The sequence below is a fragment of the Microcaecilia unicolor genome, chromosome 7 (genome assembly GCF_901765095.1).
Source record: "Microcaecilia unicolor chromosome 7, aMicUni1.1, whole genome shotgun sequence".
Taxonomy (NCBI): Eukaryota; Metazoa; Chordata; class Amphibia; order Gymnophiona; family Siphonopidae; genus Microcaecilia; species Microcaecilia unicolor.
In genome coordinates, this window is record NC_044037.1 from 254999537 (window position 1) to 255024954 (window position 25418).

Below are 25418 nucleotides of genomic sequence, written 5' to 3' on the forward strand. Positions count from 1 at the left end.
TTCAAAGTGGTGGTTTCGCGCAAAAAACACCCCGATCGCGGGCCCACCCTGGAGGAGTTAGAAAACACTCTTACCTCACCAGACCGAGGATCACAACTCCGGTCCCATAGAAGAATCAAAGGAAAACCTCTGTTCCATTTTTTTTTTTTAACGCTGTGAGGAAAGCAGAGGTAATAAGAACTCCGGAGGCTCAGATGAGTGGAAAAGGCAGGGAAAGGCGAACCAATGTGCCTGCATCCACCAAGTATAGAGTGGGAAAGAGCATGGAAAAGTGAAACTAATGTGCTCACATCCACTGGGGGGATGGGTAAGGCAGGGAAAGGGCTAACCTATGTGCCTTTAAAGTGAAGCTGCTATAGCCTCTAACACCCCGGCTAACAACTGGCAAGCCAGGAGCCACCCCCAGGCAGATTTTTGATAGAGCTCGAAGAAGCTGCAGCCATCCTGCTTGGGGAGATAGAGAATACTGAAGAGGCAGTGGAGCTGGCTGGCCATGAGGCACTGTGAAAAGTTGAGAGTTGTCTATCTCCCCCTGCTGGTTGATGGACACAACCCATACGTAATGGCTTCATCTGCTTGATGACAAGGAATAATCCATTTGTGTAACTAAAAGGTAAACATCTACAAAACAGATGAAGATGTGATTCTATGTGCCCTAATGAGAGTTTAATTCTACTTCCATTTAATTTCAATATATTCCATCATCTTTATAACACCAGGCTTCCCTAGGCAGATTACAACAACAGTTAAGATGAACCCATCAGGAAACAGGATATCCTCACTGAAATCTGGCCATCTCTATTGTATAGAACAGTGAAGAAAAATGAGCACAAACTACAGAGTTTACAAATGCTGTTTCTACCAGCTACAATACATTTTGAAGCTGTTTTAGTGATATTCAATTGTTATTTCTTTTCTCCTCCACCTTTTAAGGCACTGTATATCCAACTGAAACAGCTTTACCTTGTTATAGATGGACCAACAAAGAATGATAACGTGGATGCAGCAGCTCATAGGTTTGCTTGCTTTATTTTGAGTGTATGGCAATGACGGCTGCGTAGGGGAGTGGAAACAGAAATGAACCAAATTGGCTTCCTTGCTTACAGACTAGATAGGTTCACTTCCACTCCTGTCTATAAAACCTCCTTGGTGCCACCATCTTGCATTTGTACATCCCAAGTCGCCTTCATCTTGAATAAGGGGCATGACCTAGGCAGTTATAATATCAGTTCTTGTGACACCACCAAAAGGGGTAAGGTCTTGGCCGGAGCTATGATGTCACTTCTGGTGACATCACCAAAAAGGGTGGGGTGGGTTTGGGTAGCTCCTCAAATCTGGCTGATCTGACCAAAGTGGGCATGGTCACCTGCCAAAATATGCAAACTAGCTTTGACAAAAGCTAGTGAACCTTAATACTCACAACTGCTTCTGTGGAAAACACCATCACAAAAGGTTTTGACATAATATCCAAGAATAAAAAAAAGCACCAAAATCCTGATAATTTAGATCTCTGTGCTACAAATCCCTCTATAGTCTTTACCATGTTTATGATGCTCTTGAAGAAAGTTAATTTATTTCATGGCTCAAGGGAATTTTATTCCATTAAAAATTATACAGCAATTTCATCATATTTGAATACATTACCCCTCCCCCCATTTGCACAGTTAATTTTATAGAATGGGAAAATTAGGTTCTTACCTTGGTAATTTTCTTTCCTTTAGTCATAGCAGATGAAGCCATTATGTATGGGTTATGTCCATCAACCAGCAGGGGAGATAGAGAGCACTCAAACTTTCACAGTGCCCTCTTGGCCAGCTAGCTCCACTGCCTCTTCAGTATTTGAAGCTTCCAAAGCAGTATGGCAAACTGCAATGGGAATCACAAGAGCTTTCCTCACAGCGAACGATGGCCCATCACAAGGGCATGAACTCATAAAGGAGGGAATGCACATCCTCCTGGAGGGAATAAACTCATCCTCCTTATTGTATAAGTGGAGGGGAACACACGCGCCTCCTGGAGGGAATCACACATCCTCCCAACACACTGGAGGGAATGAACTCATCCTCCTATTTATAGAACTGGAGGGGAACACACGCGCCTCCTGGAGAGAATCAACACATCCTCCAAAAAAAACATGCTGGAGGGAATGAACACATCCTCCTAAATTTAAACTGAACATAAATCCTGAAGATTGTTTTCCAACTTTCTCCCAAGGAAGGAACTTCAGGAAAATAGAACAAAACCTGAAAAACAGATTCACACCATACAGACAATCATACAGGGAGGGCTCATGGCTTCATCTGCTATGACTAAAGGAAAGAAAATTACCAAGGTAAGAACCTAATTTTCCCTTCCTTGTCATCAAGCAGATGAAGCCATTACATATGGGATGTAACAAAGCAATCCCTATATAGGGTGGGAACAGATCACACCACGCGCTAGCACTTGTGCTCCAAAACGCGCATCCCTCCTAGCAGCCACATCCAGCCTGTAATGTCGGGCAAAAGAGAGCTTAGAAGCCCATGTTGCTGCACTGCATATCTCTTGAAGAGAGAGTGCTCCAGTTTCAGCCCAAGAGGAAGAAATCGCTCTGGTAGAATGCGCCTACAGGCGGAGACCGGCCGGCATGCAGATAAGCTGAAAAGATAGTTTCTTTCAGCCAGCGGGCAATAGTGGCTTTAGACGCTGGAGACCCTCTGCGAGAACCGGATAGCAAAACAAACAGATGATCAGAAGTCCTGAAAGAGTTAGTAACTCGCAGATACTGCAGCAGAGTCCTGCGCACATCCAAAAGGTGCAGCTGCCCAAAAGATTCTGGAAACTCTTCCTCTGAAAAAGAGGGCAAGAAAATAGGCTGGTTTAGGTGAAAGGCTGAAACCACCTTAGGCATAAAGGAAGGCACGGTCCGAACTGTGACTCCGGACTCTGAAAATTGCAGAAATGGGTCTCTACAGGACAACACCTGGAGCTCTGACACCCGTCTCGCCGAGGTAATGGCCACCAGAAAAACGGCCTTCAGTGTCAAATCTTTCTCCGATGCTCGCCGAAGCGGCTCAAAAGGAGATGCCTGCAGGGTTTTCAAAACTAGCCCCAGGTTCCAAGCTGGACAGGGTGCTCGCACTGGAGGTCGGAGCCGAAGCACCCCTCTAAGAAACCGTGCCACATCTGAGTGAGCAGCCAAAGACACGCCTTCCACCTTACCACGAAGGGAGGCCAACGCTGCCACCTGCACCCGCAGGGAATTATAGGCCAAGCCTTTTTGTACACCTTCCTGCAAAAAGTCCAGAATCGGCGAGACAGGAGCCCGCATTGGAGCAATGGCTCTGGAAGCACACCAAGACTCAAACAGGCACCAAATCCTGGCATAAGCCACGGAAGTGGACCGCTTGCGAGCTTGCAGGAGAGTGGAAATAACTTTATTGGAATAACCTTTATCCCTCAATTGCGCCCTCTCAATAGCCATGCCGTAAGACCAAAGCGGCCGGCGTCCTCCATGGCTACCGGTCCCTGAGTCAACAGGTTCGGTACCAGAGGTAACGGCAGAGGAGCCTCCAGGAGCATCTGTCGGAGGTCTGCATACCAAGGTCTCCTTGGCCAATCCGGGGCGATGAGGACCACTTCTCCTGGGTGCAGCCGAATCTGCAAGAGCAGGCGCCCTATCAAGGGCCATGGGGGAAACACATAAAGTAGACCCGGAGGCCAGGGTTGAGCCAAGGCATCCAACCCCGCCGAGCGAGGATCTCTCCATCTGCTGAAGAAGCACGGGACTTTGGTATTGGCACTTGTCGCCATTAGATCCATCACGGGCTTACCCCATTTGGCACAGATCTGCAGGAATACTTCGTCTGCCAGATTCCATTCTGCTGGATCGATCTGATGCCTGCTCAGATAATCGGCCTGCACATTGCTCTGACCTGCAATATGAGCTGCCGACAGACACTGAAGATGCAGCTCGGCCCAGTGGCAAATCAGTTCGGCCTGCGCGGCTAGTGCTCTGCACCTTGTTCCGCCTTGTAGATTTATATAGGCCACCGTTGTCGTGTTGTCCGACATCACTCTGACAGCCAATCCTTCCAGGGTCACTTGAAAGGCCAGAAGCGCCTGAAACACCGCTTTCAACTCTAGGCGGTTGATGGACCACTCCGACTCCTCGGGTGTCCATAGACCCTGGGCATGCTTCCCCTTGCAGTGTGCGCCCCAGCCCTTCAGGCTGGCATCTGTTACCACTAGGCACCAAACGGGGAGCGTCAGCGGCATTCCTCGCTGCAGCATGCTGTCCGAGAGCCACCACTCCATGCTGAGTCGGGCCGCAGGGAGCCAAGTAAGTCTGCATTGGTAATCCTGAGAAATAGGAGACCATCTCCAGAGGAGGAAATACTGTAGAGGTCTCAGGTGCGCTCTCGCCCAGGGTACCACTTCCATCGTGGCTGTCATCGATCCCAGCAGCTGGACAATGTCCCAAGCTCGCGGACGGGGCATCCTCAGGAGCAGATGGACCTGATTCTGAAGCTTGAACCGCCTTAGCTCGGGTAGGAACACATAGCCCGAGACTGTGTCGAACCTGGCCCCCAAAAACTCTAGAGATTGTGAAGGGGACAGGTGACTTTTGGCCATATTGACGACCCAGCCTAGAGATTGCAGTACTGAGACCACTCTGGCTGTAGCTTGTAAGCTCTCTGTTACAGAGTCTGCTCTGATGAGCCAGTCGTCTAGGTACGGGTGAATCCTGATACCTTCTCGCCTGAGAAAAGCAGCTACTACCACCATTACCTTCGAAAAGGTTCGGGGAGCTGTGGCGAGGCCAAAAGGCAAGGCCCTGAACTGGAAATGTTTTCCCAACACCGCAAACCTCAGAAACTTCTGGTGCGGGGGCCAAATCGGTATGTGCAAATAAGCTTCTTTCAGGTCTAGAGACGTGAGAAACTCTCCTGGCTGTACCGCCGCAATGACGGAGCGCAGGGATTCCATGTGGAAATGCCGCACTCTCAGGGACTTGTTCACTTCTTTTTAAGTCCAGAATAGGGCGAAAGGACCCACCTTTTCGCGGCACCACAAAGTAGATGGAGTATCGGCCGCAGCCTTGCTCGGCGGGAGGCACCGGGGTCACTGCCCCTAACTGAATCAGACCTTGTAAAGTCTCCTCCACCGCCGCCTGTTTGACGGCAGAACCGCATCGGGACTCCACAAACACGTCTCTTACTGGGGCATTGAATTCTATTCTGTATCCATCTCTGATTAGGTCCAGAACCCACTGATCTGAGGAAATCTTGGCCCACTCCTCGACAAAGAGGGAAAGCCGTCCTCCGATGACAGGCATCGAGGAGAGGGCCGGCGCACCATCATTGAGAGGGTCGCCCCTGAACTCCTGGTCTTGAGCCACTGGCTGCGGAACGCTTGTCCGAGCGAAAGGAGTTCCTCTGCTTACCACGGGCACGTGAAGTGAACCCAGCAGAACGCCCCGGGCGGTACCTTCTAGCTTCAAGGAAGCGAGGTCTGTACGAGGAGTGGACCGCCTGGCCCTTAGAGGAAGGCCTCTGCCTATCTTCGGGCAAGCGCTGGGGTTTTGGATCACCCAGGCCTTTCACAATTTTCTCCAACTCCTCACCAAATAGGAGAAGTCCTTGAAAAGGCAACTTCACCAACCTTTGCTTAGAGGCCATGTCCGCTGCCCAGTGTCGTAGCCACAGACGACGGCGAGCCGCCACTGCTCATGCCATTTGTTTAGCCGAAGCTCTGAAAAGGTCATAAAGGGCATCAGCCAGAAAGGACAAGGCCACCTCCATCCGCGGAGCCACATCCAAGAAGGGCTCCGCTCCATCTCCGGGCTGAGCCACTGCCTGTTGCAGCCAAGCTAGGCAGGCTCTAACAGCATAACAGCTGCATTCAGACGCCCGAACAGTGAGACCTGCAATTTCAAAGGACCGTTTCAATGCTGTTTCCAGCCTACGGTCTTGAACATCCTTCAGGGCAACACCTCCTTCAACAGGGAGGGTAGTTCTCTTTGTCACCGCAGTGACTAGGGCATCCACTGTAGGCATTTGAAAACGAGCCATATGTCCCTCACACAGAGGGTATAACTGCCCCATAGCCCTGGAAACTCTCAAAGGTCCCTCGGGGTCAGCCCACTGAGCCGAAACAAGCTCTAGGATGGAGTCATGCAAAGGGAAGGCCCGAGCAGCTTTCTTGGTACTAGCCATCCTGGGATTACCCGAGGAGGCCATGCCACTGTCAGGATCTTCAATCGAGAGGGCCTGCAGGGTATCTGAAATAAGCGCTGGCAGCTCATCACGGTGGAAAATCCTCACCGCGGAGGGATCATCCAGATCCTGTGGTAAATCCGCACCTGACTCTGGTTCCTCAGACCAAGAACGTCTGTCAGAGTTCTCCGAATCCTCACACCCTGACCACAATCTGAAGGGGAATTAACCCTTCTGCGCTTATCTTTAGGCCAAGCATCCGGGAAAAAAGCCTCACTGGGCAGTCCCAGGCCAGAATCCATCGGGGGGGCAATCAGAGGAGCCTCAGGCGACCCTTGAGGAAGGGCTCTTTTCATCATGTATGCTTTATGCAGCAAAAGCACAAAATCCGGGGAGAAAATCTCACCCTGGGCACCCAAATCCTGTCCGGTGCTAGCCACTCCTGAAATAACCTCATCTCGAGGTGCCCCACCCGGCTCAGGGCTCTCCGTGTCCATGGAGACCGCGCCATGCGGTGTAAGCAAAATGGTGCCCGCTGCCAGCTCAGAGCGGGAAAAAACATCGCTCGCCATGCTCGGGCCGGCTCCTACGCCAGTACAGCACGATTTACAGAGCCCTGCTGCTGATTTGCGCTTGCCACAAGTGCAACAGCGCTTTACATTGTCTGCAGCCAACGCCGAAAAACGGCGGTAAAATCCAAGATGGCGGTTTCGCGCCAAAATCGCCCCGATCGCGGGCCCACCCCGGAGGAGTTGTAAAACACTCTTACCTCAAAGGATCTAGTGTACAACTACGATCCTGCTGAAAATCAGGTCAAAAACCTCTGTTCCAGCATCTCTGCGTTTAAAAACGCGACGCAACTTTTTTTTTTTTTTTTTTTAAGCTGTGAGGAAAGCAGAGGTATTGAAGACTCCGGAGGCTCAGATGAGTGGGAAAGGCAGGGAAAGGGCGAACCTATATGCCTGCATCCACTGTTGGTGGGTAAGGACAGGGAAAGCAAGGCAATATGTCCACATCCACAGAGGTATGGGTAAGGCAGGGAAAGGGCTAACCTATGTGCCTTTAAAGTGAAGCTGCTATAGCCTCCAACACCCCGGTTAACAACTGGCAAGCCAGGAACCACCTCCCGGCAGATTTTTCTGGAGCTCGAACAAGCTGCAGCCACCCTGCTAAGGGAGATAGAGAATACTGAAGAGGCAGTGGAGCTAGCTGGCCAAGAGGGCACTGTGAAAGTTTGAGTGCTCTCTATCTCCCCTGCTGGTTGATGGACATAACCCATACGTAATGGCTTCATCTGCTTGATGACAAGGTAACTACCATTTACATGGGTACTGTACATTTAAGTGAATAACTGAAAGTAGCATGCCTAACCACTATTCTGTAATTATGCTTTAAAATGGCTTAGCTGAAGATGCAAGGGAGGTGCTCACAGAGGCAGTACATGGGAATGTCATAAGTATAGCTGACATTTACACAGGCTGTTACAGAAAACTGTTTGTTATGTGTGTAAATGCTGTATTTAGACAAGCCCATTTATGCTAGATATAGATCTGGTGTAAATGTGCATGCCTACATTTAGGCATCAGGCACACCGATGCTGGTTTATACTAGTAATCTATAAGAACACGTAAGTGCTAAGTGTTCTTATGGAATAGGTGCCCATGCAAATATGGTGCCTAAATCTTAGGGCCTTGTTATACATTTGCCTCCTAAAGGGGTAATTTTAAAAAATCATTATGGTGCACGTGGCAATTTGTACATGTAAAATAGTTTTTTATAAAATTAAGTCAGGCATAAAAGTAAATGTACTGGCATTAATATGCATACTTTTACTGTACGCATTGCTGGGGGCACAGACTGGGAACAGGGCGGGCGGAGTGAAAAAGTATGCAAGTTGCGGGGAGGAAAATCACCAGAGTAGATGGCACATTGAGACATGAGCTTCCCATGGCCCAGTGCTAAAAGGTGCAAAACAAGCATTATTCCTTACCTCATTGGGCATACATGTTTCAACTTGGGAAGACCCTCTTGATGCTGATGGCTACAAAAAAGAGAGGCTCCCATATCTGAACATATTTATTTATTTGTGACATTTATAACCCACATTATCCCAAGACATTTTGAGTTCAATGTGGCTTACAATATAGACTGAATGAATATAGATTGAAAAACTACATATGCCATACCGGAGTTTGGAGATCATGAAGGTGCCAATATGGGTGATGATGCCTGAGAAGGGGATCTATTGGAGCTGCCCACAAGCTACACCGGCATCGCTGTGAGAGAGAAATCCATGGTGGTTAATTGTACCAGAATGCGGCACTGGGTTGATGAAATTACAGTGCCGATCTTGAGTATCAAGAATGAGTTGCACGCTAACCTGACTGAAATCCACTCTACTCTGTCTGATATGGATTCAAGATGCAAAAGAGAAACTAATCGACCACAAGTAGGACATGGTAGAGCTGCAAAACTTTTATCACGACTGGTTTCAGACAAGGAGGAGATGTTAATGTAACTGGATGACTGTGAGAGTTGTTCATGTCATAATAATTTATGGGTCCATGGTATTCCTGAGTAGTCGCGAGAAATGAATCTGATGGACCTATTTCAAAAGGTCTGCCAAAAATTCTTGGTTGTCACAGGCAGCCAGTGGAGATATTTTACTGGCTGTTACTCTTCCAAAAGGTCTAACTTTCAAGACATAACTCAAATGTATTACTTTCCCAAAAGGGCCTAACTTTCAAGATATAACTCAAATGTTTGAAGGATGAAAACATTTGATATAGACTGCATTATCAACTCAAAGACCCATAGACTAGTGATGGTGCCAGTGGCTAGGCAGGTGCTGTAGGCCACAGGCTTACTGCCTGCCCAGTCAGCTACTCCTATGGAGGTCCAACTACTACCCTGCTAAAAGGTTTCATCACAGTGCTATCATAGAATCAACTGTAATAGTCGTCACTAGCGGAGATGCCCAGAGGGTTCCCGAAAATCTGCTGCGGAGCACCGGGACTGAACTGGGGAACTGTATATTAGGGAAAATGAGGATTCCTAAATTATCTGGGATGGGTGATGTATAACACTGGAGTGTAAGATAATACTCACTATGATCGTGATAACTGCAAGATGGTTCTAATAATTAGAAGTTTCTTTGAACATGTTTAATTGGTTGACAGAATGAAAAAGAACAAATGTGGGATGAGGTATGGTATTTTTTCTTCTTCTGGGGATTGAGTGTACATATGGAAGAAGAGCGAGTTTGAAGGGATGTTCCCTTCTTCTGTAATGGCTTGTTATATCAGCCTGATGATGGTTTGTGGGAAAGGGGAGGGGACGAGGGAAAGACAGAGGGGGGACATTTGAGAATGTGAGAGGGTAGGTGCTGGATAGAGATAGGGTGTTTTGGGGGACTTGCATATGCTCGTACTGTGGGGTAGGACGTTGAATCACACTGTATGAGAGGATATGATAAAGGTATTGTACCAATGTGTGTGTCGGCAAGCTCCCCCCCCCCCCACCCGAAATAGACCAAATTTTTATCTTTGAGTGTAGAGAGCCTGTGTCTTGTACTCTCCTCACCACTGAAGGAAGAAGGCTACCAACCCACCACCATCATGTATCAGGTAAGAAAGCAAATCTCCAATCCTGCCAATCATCTACAAGTAACACAATCCAATAGATCCATACATTCAGAGAGTGCTGAGTATCACACTATGCCCTCAAGGATACATGTGCAAATATGGATCCCAAATTTGTAAATATTGTGCGTTGCGCGTTGGTGTATCTCTAGCATCCCAGGCCTCCCACACAGCCAGGAGATGAATCTGGTTTCTCCAGTACCAGAAATTTCGAGGATCCCGTGAAGTCCAATGTTGCATAATGCACTTCCTACCACCAGGCAGAATTTCCTAAGGAGCAGTCGTATCCCCCTGGAGTAACCCTGAAAAGCTACTGGCTTATCCAATAACAATTGAGCAATAGAACCAGTGCCATCCAGACCCAATGCATAAGAAAAATAGGCTACCAACTCCCCCCAAAACCTCTGTATCAGTGGGCAACACCAAAGAGCATGAATAAAAGAGTTATCCTCTGTTGTGCATTTAGCGCGGCGAGGCGAGGCGAGGGGACCCCCCCCCCCCCCCCACTTGGTATAGCTGCGTTTGAGCACAGTATGCTCTAAGGAGTATCTGATAGTAGCTCTCTTGCAACCAAGCACACCTGTCGAAGGCAGGTATTCTCCTAATGTTGACAGTAAAATTCCATCCTGAAAGATTACTCCCCAAGTCACACGCCCACCACTCCCGTATATCCCGCCAATCCTTAGGTGGTACCAATTGAAGCAGGGTCTTATGCGCTCCCGAAACACTAATTTCCCTCTCAGAGATGGCATCAAAGAAGGCTCTAAGTTTCGCCCCCATGCACAACTGAAGCAGGTCTGCCTCCATGGATGCTATGTAATGCTTCACCTGGCAATAGGCAAGCCTATTTCCCTATCCCATTCCAATTTTCTGCTGGAACGCCTCATAAGAAAGAAGAGTACCCTACCCATCTTAAAGATGCTCCAGTCTAGCCACCCCCTTACGCTTCCAATTCTGTAAAACAGTATTATCCATTTCAGTCTGATGGCTACATTCCCACACAATGTAATCTGATCTGTCACCATGGGATTGCCTCCAAGACTCTTCACTAAAACCCTCCAGCGCACCCGTAAAAGGATCAATAATAGTCCCTTGCTGAACTGTCGAGGCACCTGAGAACTAATGCTGTGCAGTAAGGAAAGAAGATGATATGGGGCGTAATAAGCCCACTCTATTTCAAAGGGTGTAAAGTGGCAACAAAGGAAATTTTAACTTGGGTTTTTTAATGGCCCAACAAAATTTTGTGAGTAATCGATTTAATTGTGCGGAGGTCACCACGTAATAGGTATAGAGGGAGAGTTTGAAGAAGATACAACCATTGAGGCAAGATGATCACTTGTAACAGACTAATGCACCTCAGTAACGACAAAGGCAGGTCCCTCCAGCTCTCTAAACAGATAAGCAAGGCGCAGCGCCCCATCGGATGCACGGAGCCGCCTATAACATGGCGCCGTGCCGCGACGGACATGCGCAGCGGGGTGAGAGCGAGGCATGGTGGGCATGTTCCCGCCGCCCAAAGGCACCCCGCTGGCAAGGGGGGTGGCGAGCTAGAAGGGGTTTAAAAGCCCCTGGGTGGAGCCGGACAACCTCTTCAGGCGTCCGGGCACCAGCATGCACGAGTGAGCACACAGGCGGCAGCCATCTAGGAGAGCTCTAGGTCGCGCGTGAGTAAAGGGAAGTACACAGGACAGACATATTGGTCAGAGCACACAAGCGGTGGGCAGCTTGGGGTGGTTAGACAAGGAGTTATGGGTTCACTCAGGGCGCTACAGATAACAAAAAAAAAAAAGATGATGTCAACAAATGACAAAACTACCTACAGTTAAAACTGTAGTCACCAGCAGGACTGTAGTCTGTCATTTGTAGATTCCAGTCGATCTGCATTTGAACAAATACCAGGGTTTAGTTTCACTCAGGGTGACCATATTGGAATGTGCATGAATCGAATGCCCACAGGCTCTTGATAGATGATAGTGACCATCTTGGTAGGCCATGACAGGGAATTCGAATGCACACTCCTCCGGTGTGCCATGTTCAAGGACAGACGCACGTTTGATATATATAAAAAAAAAGAGGGACTACAAGTCCCAATTATAGACAACGTGTGGCCTTGGAAAGAGATGTTCTCTCCAGTGACCAGCAGATCGCAGTTGAAGATAGATAGGAGAATCGCACAGAACAGGGAAATTGCCAATAGCAATCGAAATGTCTCATCTCGTTCTCTGTTTTTCATAATTTAAAAGCAGTTTCAGTTGGCAGCACTCGGACGCCGATGGCAACATATGGTAACAATGCAAAAAAAAAAACAACCCCCGTGGTGTCCTACAGATTACGTTGAGCACTAGGCGGTATATGGCACATAAAAAAAAAAAAAAAAAAGAGTCCACGTGCCCATCGCTATGAAAGCACAGACCTTCAGGATGCAGTTGAATTAGAGTGACTAATACCTTAGATTGGGCCTGTTTCTTAAATTTACAGAGTCCTTAGTAAGAAAGTTTTAAATAATTTAAGGAATGGAAACAGATTGCTCACTCCAAAGGAAACTGGGGGTCCCAGAGATGGCATATCTGCTCCGAGGAGGGGTTAACTTTAAATTTGTCTAAGTTCAGATGAAAGCACACATAATCACCATATTCTTTAATAAGTTCCAACAAAGCTGCTAAACAGCGATCAGGAGTAAAAAGGTGGTCCAGGATCTCATCAGCAAAAGCTGCTATCTTAAAACTATGGGGACCAATCCGCACTCCTTGGACATCTGGAGACCCATGTATATCATGGAGCAATGGGTCTAAAGTCAGAATAAACAACAGGGGGGGTAAGGGGCAGCCCTGTCATGTACCTCTTAATCAGTGCTTTTTTTTGTAGAAAAAAAAAGGTGCCGGTACTCATTATGGGCAGGATCACCACATATGGATCCACCCCTATGATGGCAACACCCACATTAGCCGCACCCCGTATACCAGCCATGGCGCATATAAACAAACATCATTGAAAATATTATACTAGTATAGGAGAAACAAATAACGTGATTTTTTTTCATTATAAATAATTTCTGTAAGCTGTTACAGCTCCAATATAACCAGTGCAAAGTAAGACAGCAGATGTAAATTCTCAAATTGGACATATTCCAAACACTAAAATGAAAATAAAATGATTTTTTTCTACCTTTGTTGTCTGATGACTGTTTTTCTATCCATATTGGTCCCAGTCTCTGATTCTGCTGCTCTTTATCTGTTCTCTTAACTCCGTTTCCAGGGCTTCCTTTCCATTTATTTCTTTACTTTCCTCCTTTCTTCTTCATTTCTTGCCCTACATCCATAAGTAAAAGCTGGGTCCTCCTCCGTGGAATTGACTGGAGGAGGTATAACGTGGATCCAGCTTTTGCCTATTTTATTTATTTGTTGCATTTGTAACCCACATTTTCCCACCTATTTGTAGGCTCAATGTGGCTTACATTGTTCCGTCATGGCAATCGCCATTCCAGAGTGAAAGATGCAAGTGGTATTACATAGAGAAAATGAATGACAAAATAAAATTAAGCAAACAGGTATAAAGAGAACACATTCAGAATAATAAAGTGGTAATGCGTTAAAGTTCATATGAAGGATCATTGTGGTATGCTTTGTTGAAGAGGCAGGTTTTCTGTGATTTCCGAAAGTTGGTTAGGTCGCGTTGTTTTTTCACTTCAAGTGGTAATACATTCCATAGCTGCGTGCCTATTAGGAAAAGCTGGATGCATGTGTTAATTTGTATTTTAGTCCTTTGCTCTCAGACTCCTCTGCAACCGCGGGGGTCGAGCCATGCGGCGCTTCCAAGATGGCGCCCACTGCCATGCTCGTACTGGTTCTACTGTCTAAACAGCACGTTTTACAAAGCCCCGCTACTGATCTTTGCTTGCCACAACGGGAACAGCGCTTAACTCCCTAAGCAGCCATCGCCAAAAAACGGCAGAATAAAATTCAAAATGGCGGCTTTGCGCCAAAATCACCCCGATCGTAACGCCATCCGCGGGCCCTCCCCGGAGGAGCTGAGTACCGCTCTTACCTCAAAGGACCGGAGTCCACGAGCTCCGGTCACGCTGCACAGTCAGGAAAAGCCTCAGAAATAGCAGCGCTGAAAAGCGCATTTATTTTACAACGCTGTGAGGAAAGTTGGAGGCTAACAGCTACAAAGGTACTCCAGAGGCAGAAGAGGGTGGGGAAAGGCATGGAAAGGGCGAACCTATATGCCTGCATCCACACAGGGGGAAGGGTAAGGCAGGGAAAGGGCAAACCTATGTGCCTTTAAAGTGGGCGCCACTTAGCCACAACACCCCTGCTACATCTGGCAAAGGCACAGGAGCCACCCCAGGCAGAATCTTCAAGGAGCTGAATAAGCTGCGTCCAACTCTGCTGGGAGATAGAGAAATACTGAGAGGCAGATGGAGCTAGCCATCCTAGAGGCACTATGGTTTTCAGTGTTCTCTATCTCCCCCTGCTGGTAGGTGGACACAACACATTCATAATGGATTCATCTGCTGCTGATGACAAGGAAGAGTAATCGTCCCTCTACTGTCCCCTTTATTATGCGACAAATTTATATCCAGCAGTCCAAAAGTAAGAAACTTCAAATACCAAAAGCTATACTTAAATTTAACAAGTTAATGTGCAAAATGAGACTGGCCTTAAACTTTGCACATAAGGCACTAAGAGAAAGACATAATTTATGACCTTTTTGGATGGGCTCCACTGCGAGACAGATGCAAAACTGATTGTACCTTAATTGGTCTGTGCACTGGTGATCTGTAGGTCACAGCCAGCTGCTTTCAGCTTCTCTCAACCCATGATGATCTGCTTCTTCAAGTCACTCACACAGCAAGATGTGCAACCCATCAAATGTGACTGTGTCATAATTTAGTTTGGACGAAAATTTATAATGTACACAGGGCATGTTAAAGAGTTTACAACCTGGGAAAACTAAGCGAAACACACAATACCGGAGCTGAGTGATTGGGGGCAAGCCTGGGCCTCATACATGCTTTGCAACAAAGACAAGGTGCTTCCTGAGGGAAACGAGCATACGTGAGAATGATTTGGGGCAAGGTCTGAGCAAGTACTCATGCAGAGCATCCAACCCAACCTTACAGTCCCCAGCTGCGGCCCAGCAGCTCCATGGCCGCTCGAGCCTTCCTCTGAGCAGCAGCGTCTTGCTCAGGGCCAGGGGCGGTGCTTCCTTTTCCACCTACGGTGAAGCAAAGTCCCACAGTGCTCACCACTCAGCCTCCTCCTCGCAGATGTCCCAGCCCGGCTGCACCTCAAATGTGCATGTTTCCAGCCGCCACCACCGAGTGCGATCCCAACAATCCCACAGCGTTCAGGCCACCATACAAAAGCCGCAAAGAGTGAGGCCTAACAAGAGGCCCGAATCCACTCCCCACGGGATACCAGCTTTGTTCAGTCCCAGCCACCGTCGCGAGGACATCTTCAAAACTTATTATTCTTCCATTCAATGCTAACTCTCCATCACCTGCAGTGCTCACCTCACCAGACACACGTCTCACGACGAGGCACACGACAGGAGGAAGCATTTATTTTATTTCAATATATAAACAAGCATACAAACTTGTTTCAGAAATACAGCAAGAATATAACAAAGTAAAGTTTCTATATAACTAAACAAATAAACATCACGCTTCCTTAGACCACTAAATAATATACAAATGGGAGGCGAAATGAATAGAGAAGTTTACATATTCATAATAACTATATTAAATTAAATAGGCTGCATGTCTCTCATTTTCTTTTAAATTTTCAGTTGTTTCATTTCTATAAATGATTTAAGTTGTTCCGGAGAATAAAACACATATTTTGTTGTTCCCAGATTTACTATACACTTACATGGGAACGCTAAAAAGAAGGAGGCCCCCACTTCCAACGTCTCCTTTTTTAAAGCCAAAAATGCCTCTCTCTTTATCTGGGTCTGTTTTGTAACATCGGGATAAATCCATATCCTCTCCCCTCCAAAGAGGGATTTCGCATTTTTAAAGAGGATGCATTTAAAAAGCGGGTTAGATCCCACCTCCCTTGACCTCCTACTGGTCAAACTGGACCAATAGGCGGGTGAGCAGACAGACCAAGGGAAAAACTGGCCAACCTGCAGGTCCTGCGGCTGCGAAAAACCGCCCAATAAGTCGTGATCTATGACTTTTGAAAAATTCCAGTGGGAACCCGCCCAATTCTGCAAAAATACAGTGGAACTCGCAAACTTGCATACAGGTCTTTATCTGCCGTCCTTTACTATGCTAATATGATGAGAAACCCCGATATGAGTTCCCAGCCTCAAACACCTTCCAGACTTTCGCATACTCTAAAATAAGTATAACTTTTTATGTCTAAAGCTGGGTCGTAATCACATCTGCTCTGAAACCCCTCCATCTTAAATGTGCCCTCTTAATGGCCAAATGGCAAGACAAAAACAAGACATATCTTTCATGATTACATCCAATTATGCACACAAATTATAGAATAATATGATTTACATAAGTTTTTTCCACAATGAAGGCACAACACTTGGGGCGCTTCCATGGTCCAACACCCCTCCAGGTGTAACAGACTGAAAACTCCCAGCTAGCCACAGGATCCATCCTAGGTCTTTTAAGATGACTGGGCTCCTCTGAACTCTTACCCCAACAGGCTACTGGCTGAGGTTGTGGATCACCCCAAGCCTTCTTTAATAAAAAGGATCCCCTACCAAAAGCCTGGATTCTTCAATGTGTCCCCTGAGGCTGACTCCAGATCCCTATCCAGGTCTAACAAGGATTCCTCCACAACACCACCTCGAGGGGTCACATCTAAAATACAGTTGTGTATTTGACCTGTTAGACTGGCATTTTGTAAGGAAAGTAGCCACCTACTTTCCTTTATAGAACAGGCTCTAAAAAACTGTATTCTTGGCACCTAAAAATAGACAATTCATTTAAATCATCTCATTAAATCCTCATTTTAGTAACCTCAAGTTAAACCTCCATTGTGAATGGGACAGACCTGTCTGCTGACAGACAACCAGTAAAATTATGGTCACATGATTGGATATAATAGTGCCAAGGATTTGAGAGTCCTGAATCTGTGAAATCAAGCTATTAGAAATTTAAAAAAAAAAAAAAAAAACCCACATCTGTGTGTATGTTTGATGAGGCAGGGAGTAAAAGGTGAAGTCAATCTCTATGGGATGCTGGGGTCCTTACATACCTGCTAAACCAAGATCATCTTCAGTGCCTGATGATCTTAAGGTGGCCAAACAGGTAACAAATGCATCAGCAAAAGCCAAAAGGATGCTTGGGTGCATAGGGAGGGGAGTGGTCAGCAGGAAAGGGAGGGGATAGTGTCCCATTTGGAAAAAACACCTTAAAATATATAAACAAGATGGAGTTGGTCCAGAGGATAGCTACCAAAATGGTCAGTGATCTTCGTTATAAAGCATAAGGAGACAGACGTAAAGCCAAGATCAATATGTATACTTTGGAAGAAAGGGGGGGATGGGAGATATGAGAGAGACATTTAAATACCTCCATGGCATAAATGCACAAAAGGCAAGTTTCTTTCAAATGAAAGGAAGCTCTGGACCGAAAAAGCATAAGAGAAAGCAGAGGCAAGAAACTGAAAATTGTTTATTGTCTTAAAATTGAACAGTGAAACATAAAAAGTGCAATCAGCAAACAATGACAGGTAACTGAAATATAGATTAATTATAAAACTATCTAAGAATTTGTTTACTTTCTAAAAAGTACCTAGGAAGATCAGGATATATAATTGTTCACAGAGCCTCAGCAAAGAGATCCTACTGTATTTTTTTTCTTCCTGGCTAAGATTGGGTCAAGAACCAGTACAATCCAAATGAAATGGAGCTCCTGGCCCAATCAGAGCCCGGAGCAACTAGTTTGAAGGTATACTGTAGACTGTCTTTCCAAAGGGCTTGGACAAAAGGGAAAGTCTTGGATCTGCAGCAGCTTCGAAGCATAAACACGCACCACCTGCTGGCCAAACTAGAGAAGTACATTTCAGGAAATAAGGCAGTTTTAAAGGCTTAAATACACTGTTCTGTCACAAATAGTAATGGTGAGAGCACTGACCCCTGAGGAACCTTGCAAGTCAGCTTATAATCAGAAAATGCATGGTTAGGTGTTGATAATGAGAAAACTCTGCCTGTATGAAAAGATTTAAGACAAGCCAGAGTAGTACTGACCAGATGAATTGATTGAAGACATACCAAGAGTAATAAGTGATCCACAAGGTCGAATGCAAGCCGACAAGTTCAGAGAGATGAGAACGATTTCTCTCCTTTCTTGAATAGTGTGAAGTTCGTTAAGCAATACAGTCACTGTTGTTTTTGTATTGAGATTGGCTCTAAAGCCCGTCTGTCACGAGTGCAGTGTGTTAATTTGGTCTAAGGACAAATCAAACAGGTATACATATAAAGTATTGCATACCATGTAAAATGAGTTCATCTTGTTGGGCAGACTAGATGGACCATAGAGGTCTTTATCTGCCATCATTCACTATGTTACTATGTATGTTACATGCAAGACCAATTGATCAAATGCTACCTTTTGTGTAAGTTTTGAGAGAATATATAGATTCAAAATTGGACAATATTTTGGGGGGGGTCTAAAGGAGCAAACAAAGAATTTTTAAGAATAGGCTTGACGGCCCTTTTCCACAGTTGAGGAACAGTTCCAGTTGTTAAACTTAGTTACCAAGTGAAAAGCAAATGGTAGCAATCCATGCCGAGGGATCTTTAAACAACTAGATTGGATAGAATCCAAATCAGGAAGCAGTAAGATTAACATTAATGACTATTCTTTCAAAAACAATAAGCGAAGGAACATTAAAATCAATCCATTGCTCAGAACCAGTGGTAGAATTTAAAGTTTAAGTGGTAGAAGATAATTGAGCAATTGTGCAGAGATTTAATGACGATTGCAAATTAGAGATTTTCGATAAAAAATGCTTGGCCAGTATATCTGATGAAGGAAAATTAAAACCATTACTTGGTACATCATACCGAGTAAGGTCAGAAACTTTTTTTATATAGCGTCTTAACCAGCTTAGAAGAATTATTAATAGTTTTGACAAAGACATTTTTGGGGGGCAGTTTTAAGTTCTGAATTATAGCGAAGCCAGAGATCCTTGAATAATTGTTTGCTGAATGATTTTCACAATCCTTTTGCCAAAGGCGTTCTGCCATTCGTGGTTGACGCTTCAGTATTAACAGACCACTGTGAAACCAGGGAGATGTTCTAGAATGAGTGTGGTTAATAGTAACAGTATCCGTATTTTCCTGAGGTCTATAGATTGGCTCTAATGTTGACTCCCAGCATGTAACAGCCTCTTCTAATGACTTATTTAAAAAGTCATCTGGAAACAAATAGTGGCATAGCCACAGGTGGGCCTGGGTGGGCCAGGGCCCACCCAACAGTAGCACACATTTAGCAGTAGCTGGTGGGGATCCCAAACTCCGCCAGCTGAAGACTTCCCCTGATTGTAATAAAAATTCTGCTCTCCACGATACTGGCACCTGTGTATGCTCAGTTTTCAGCGCATACCTGCTGCAGACTGCCAAATTGGAGAGAAGCATTTTCCCACCAGCTGAGATATTCTTTTGGTTTGGAGGGGGGGAGAACACTGAGGGGCTCATTTTCAAAGCACTTAGACTTACAAAGTTCCATAGGTTATTATGGAACTTTGTAAGTCTAAGTGCTTTGAAAATATGCCTCTTGGTGACCTATCTACTTCTTGCCTAGGCCCACCCAAATTCTGATGTCTGGCTACGCCCCTGGAAACAAAGAATTTAGCGGTTCAGTGGCGGCTGGGTCTCGATACACAAATTGGGGGAAAAGGTGAGGAACGTTTCTGGTCTGGCAGTTGAGAAGGAGTATGAAACTGAAAAGTAGAAAGTGGTCCGTCCAGGGTAAAGATAACATTTGTATAAACCTGAAAACTAGTGTGTTAATGGAATCGACTTGCAATAAGATAAGCTCTAGTGTGTGACCTACTACATGAGAAGGAGATTTAACTAATTGACAGAGGTAAATATCATCCAAAAAAGAAAGAAATGATGCAGATCGAAATGATTGAGGGTCCCTATAAGGAAAGGCTGAAACGGTTAGGGCTCTTCAGCTTGGAGAAAAGATGGCTGACAGGAGATATGGTAGAGGTATATAAAATAATGAGTGGAGTGGAACAGGTAGATGTGAATCACTTCTTTACTCTTTCAAAAACATTAGGACGGGGGAAATGCAATGAACCTACAAAGTACAAATTTAAAACGAATTAGAGAAACTATTTCTTCATTCAACGTGTTACTAAACTCTGGAATTCGTTGCAGTTAGCTTAGCAGGGTTTAAAAAAGGTTTGGCTATCTTTCTAAAAGAAAAGTCCATAATCCATTATTAAAATTGACTTGGGAAAATCCACTGCTTATTTCTAGGATAAGCAGCATAAAATGTATTTTACTGTTTTGTGATCTTGCCAGGAACGTGATCTGGATTGGCCACTGTTGGAAATGGGATACTGGGTTTGAAGGACCTTTGGTCTGTCCCAGTATGGCAACACTTATGTACTTATATGAAGGTGAAAGAAGACAGTCTCAGAGTAATCTAAGGAAATACTTCTTTATGAAAAGGTTTGTGGATGTGTGAAGGTAGTACAGATAAAGACTATATATAAATTCAAGAAAGATTTTAAGTGCTTGTCCCATTCTAAGGGAGAAAAAACATAAGGGAAAGGGAAATGAGACTTGATATACCGCCTTTCTGTGTTTTTTGCAACTACATTCAAAGTGGTTTATATAGTATATACAGGTACTTATTTGTACCAGGGGCGAGGAGAAATTAGGTCTTAACTGATAATTTTCTTTCCATTAGTTCTTCACACTATTCCAGGACGAGTGGGTAGTCATGTCCATCGACCAGCAGGTGGAGATAGAGAATACAGAACTGAGCACCAATACATAGCCCCGTGCTAGCAGCCCAGTTCCTCAGTATCATTCTCATGCCACAAGGGGAATGGTCAGCAACCAGCCAAACCCATCAATAGAAGAATTGCAGGCAAAACCCCTGGAAAGCAGGATCCAGAACAGAGCGTAGAGCCGCCAAAGAAGCTGTTGACCACAGGAGGGCTCCTGAAATAGTGTGAAGAACTAATGGAAAGGCCTAATTTCTCTTTCCATTACGTTACTTCCCACTATTCCGGGATGAGTGGGATATTCAAAAGCACTCCTGCCCCGCCGCCCACAAGACTGACACTCCAAACACACCCTCCGACCGCATGGCCACATCCACTCTATAATGCCTACTGAAGGAATGCAACGAAGACCATGTCACCGCCCTACAGATATCCACTGGGGAAGACATTAGTAAAAGAAAATAAAGCGTAACATTAAAACCACTACGAGTAAAAAAGAAGTACATGTGTTAGCACTGCATTGTTCATACACACACACATATATCTACAATAGAGCTTATAGGATTCTTTCAGCATCTTTTTCACTAAAATCTCAATATAGGGTATGTGAGCTAAATGGACCCTTCTTGGTCTATTAACCGAGATGTAAAAAGTGCCACCTTCACTCAACTTGTAATTAAACTCTGGAATTCATTGCCAGAGAATGTGGTAAAGGCAGTTAGCTTAGTGGGGTTTAAAAAAGGTCTGGACGGCTTCCTAGGAGAAAAGTCCATACACCATTATTAAAATGGGCTTGGGGAAAATCCACTGCTTATTTCTGGGATAAAGTATTGAACTTTTTCGGGATCTTGTCAGGTATTTGTGACCTGGATTGGCCACTGTTGGAAACAGGATGCTGGGCTTCATGGACCTTCAGTCTGTCCCAGTATGGCAATACTTATGTACTTCTGTACTCCATTCCAGCCCTAATTACATTATTAACAATGTCAAAACTCCAGCTACAAAATGTATTTATTTCTTTAAAAACAAAACAAGCTTATGATTTTTCCATGATCCTGCTACCTAAAAGTAAACAAATGAAGATTTTTCATTTTCAGCAATATTAGTGAACACTTATTGTGAATTAAACATTTATGAAAATAATAAAAAAAAAGAAAATGAATAAAATGTTGTACAAAATGAAATTTTGTCAACATTTTTTTTCAATAAAGACAGAAAAAAAATGCTAGTGCCTTTAGTAGGGTCAAGGTATTCAAATGTCTCAATTCTACAAAACTACTGAGCCACATATATGGCCAAATATCTATATAAAGTGCAGCAAGCCTCATCTCTCTCATACTGCAAAAAATTGCATATACTGTAAACAGCACCAGAGATAGCTCAATCACTCAGTAATTTACTCCTGGACATAAATAAAAATCATGAATATGCAAAAAATATTTGACATTCTTCCTCATCATAGAAACCTAAGGTAGGGTACATATAAAACAATATACTCCCCAGCGCATACAAACATTTTGCAGGATTAAAATCATGTATGATTCTAATCATTTAGTAGCAAAAGTTTATTTGGGAAAAAGGAGAGTAACCATGTCACAGTTTATGCAGAAACCCAAGTAGCAGCAACATTCCATGCTACTAATCCCAGGGCAAGCAGTTGCTTCCCCATGTCTGTCTCAATAGCAGACTATGGACTTTTCCACCAGGAATTTATCCAAACCTTTTTAAAACTCATACCACTGTTACTACATCCTCTGGCAAAGAGTTCCAGAGCTTATTCATTGAGTGAAAAAATATTTCCTCCTGTTTGTTTTAAAAGTATTTCCATGTAACTTCCTCAAGTTTTCCCTAGCCTTTGTACTTTTGAAATGAGTAAAAAAATCAATTTACTACTACTCGTTCTACATCATACAAGATTTTGTAGACCTCAATTATATCTCCCCTCATCCGTCTCTTTTCCAAGCTGAAGAGCCCTAACCTCTTTAGCCTTTCCTTATACGAGAGGTGTTCCATCCCCTTTATCATTTTGGTCGCTCTTCTTTGAACCTTTTCTAATTCCGCTATAACTTTTTTGACATACGGCGACCTGAACCGAACACAATAATCAAGGTGAGGTCGCATCATGAAGCGATACAAAAGCATTATAGTATTTTCTGTTTAATTCACTATCCTTTTCCTAATAATTACTAGCATCCTGTTTGCTTTTTTTGGCTGCTGCCGCACACTGAGCAGAAGATTTCAGCGTATTAACTACAATGACACCAGGATCCTTTTCTTGAGTGGTGACCCCTAAGGTGGACCCTAGCATAAGGTAACTATGATTTGGATTAGTCTTTCAAATGTGCATCACCTTGCATTTGTCCACATTAAATTTCATCTGTCACTTGGATGCAGTCTTCCAATTTCCTAAGGTCTTCCTGCAATATTTCACAGTCCGCACGTGTTGTAACAACGAATAGTTTTGTGTCATCTGCAAATTTAATCACCTCACTTGTCATTCTGATTTCCATATCATTTATAAATATGTTAAATAGCACCGGTCCAAATACATATCCCTGTGGCACTCCACTGTTCACCCTCCTCCACTGAGAGAAATGACCATTTAACCCTACCCTCTGTTTTCTGTCCAATAACCAATTCTTAATCCACACCAGAACATTGCCTCTTATCCCATGACTCTTTAATTTTCTCAAAAAATTTCTGAAAATCTAGATACACTACATAAACCGGCTCACCTTTATCCACATGTTTATTCACGGCGTCCTTCAAAGAAATGAAACAAATTGGTGAGGCAAGACTTCCCTTGGCTGAACCCAAGCTGACTCTGTCCCATTAAACCATGTTTGTCTATGTGTTCTGTAATTTTATTCTTTATAATAGTTTCCACTATTTTGCCCCCAGTCTATAATTTCCCAGATCACCCCCAGAACCTTTTTTAAAAACTCAGCATCACATTGGCCACCCTCCAATCTTCAGGTACTATGGACATACCTAACATCACCTTCCCATACATGTAAGTTGTTTTTTAAAACTTTTTATTAAGTTTTAACAAAAGAACAAGAACAAATTCATTAAAGTAAACTGATGTGAGGTCACCACAAAAAGAGGAAATAATTTCAAAATACCAACAAATAATCTTCTAACAACCTATCCCAAGTCCTCTATTATTAGGATCCCAAGAGCTCAAAAACGGTTTAAGAATGACAATTTACTAAAAAGGAAGAATAGAAACACTGAGGGAGGAAAATATGAGATTTTCCTACTGAGGGTGAAAACCCCTTTCACATTGCATCATTGGTCACTGGCTGTGCTGCCTTGCCCACCTCCACAGTCCTGTTACTCAAAAATAATACAAACTGAGATGGTTCATGAAAGATATAAGTTTTTGCTTGAAATTTTATGGTACATTTACAAAGAGATTTAAGCAGAAATAGTGCCCCTATATCTACTACTCTAGGACGAAGGAGCAAAAACTGCTTCTGCTGTCTCTGAGTAGTTTTTGCAACATCACACATATACTGTAAGTTTATGCGTACAGGGCCAGATTCTATATACGGTGCTTAAAAAATCCATGCAGAAAACATTTCCACCAAAGCGTATTCTAAGGGGCACCTAGATTTAGGCATGGTATATAGAATGCGCTTAGTTGATATCCCAGCACCTAAAACTAAACTACATACCTCCATTTACACCAACGAAAACATGGCGTCAATCCTGGCACATAGATTTAGGTGCAGAGGGCAATATTCTATAAATATGCGTGTAAATTTCAGAACACCCATGAAACGCCCATATCTATGTCCATCACCATGCCCCTTTTTGCCTGCGTGCATTTGAAGTTAGGCGTACATTATAGAATATGCTTAGGGCCCTGTTTACTAAGCTGCACTATAAGCACTCTAGCGTTTTTAGTGTGTGCTAAAAATTAGCGTGCACTAATGCTAAAGACACCCATAGGAATATATGCACCTAGCACACTTCAGTAAACAGGGCTCTTAGTGAGTTGTGTGCGTAAATTCTAATTATTGCCAATTAATGCTCATTATTGCTTAACAGACATTATCAACGCTGATTAGCTTAAGCCAAATAAGTTATGAACATTGCTATAGAATACACCTGGATTTTGGCACGAATCTCTAGGCGCACGATACAGAATCTGGGGGATAGCCTGCAATGATGTGGTCTGTGCATAAAATTATTTACATAACCGGAGAAAATGCTTTAAAAATTGACCTTAAGAATTTAGAATCAGCACTGGCCACATAAAGTCTTTTAAAATATTGGTACCACAATTTTCTTCAGAACAAAATTAGTGAAGAAGTCCATATCTGCTTCTTTTAAGTTAAAACACCCTATAGCAGTCTCTATGCAGCATATTTATGTGAACAATGCTACTCATCACAGGGCAAGATTTCTTGCTCAAGCTGTTTAATGCTTATGATTAAATCAACAGAAAACCACAAAATTCAAATATAGGTTCTCAGACACAAGTTTAGACAATTCAAAACCATTTCATTCTGAGAAGATCTCTCTGCTTCATGTTGTTGCCTAATTATTATCAAAATGCGGACAAGCAAGTTTGCAGAATTACACCTTTAATAGATTAAACTAATTTCTTAGAGGCCCTTTTACTAAACTGA

The 25418-nt window shown here is 44.1% G+C and overlaps 1 protein-coding gene across 6 annotated transcripts in view; it reads right to left on the bottom strand.

Moving 5' to 3' along the window:
- The window catches only part of MBD5 (methyl-CpG binding domain protein 5), a 235657-nt gene that overhangs the window by 207355 nt on the left and 2884 nt on the right, over window positions 1-25418 (bottom strand). For 5 of the 6 annotated variants that reach the window (XM_030209183.1, XM_030209188.1, XM_030209187.1 and 2 more), the window contains exon 2: window positions 8384-8473. The exons of the other annotated variant lie outside the window; for it this stretch is intronic. The gene's annotated coding sequence lies outside the window, so the exon portion shown is untranslated. The remainder of the gene's footprint in view (window positions 1-8383; window positions 8474-25418) is intronic. 6 annotated transcript variants of the gene reach the window in all.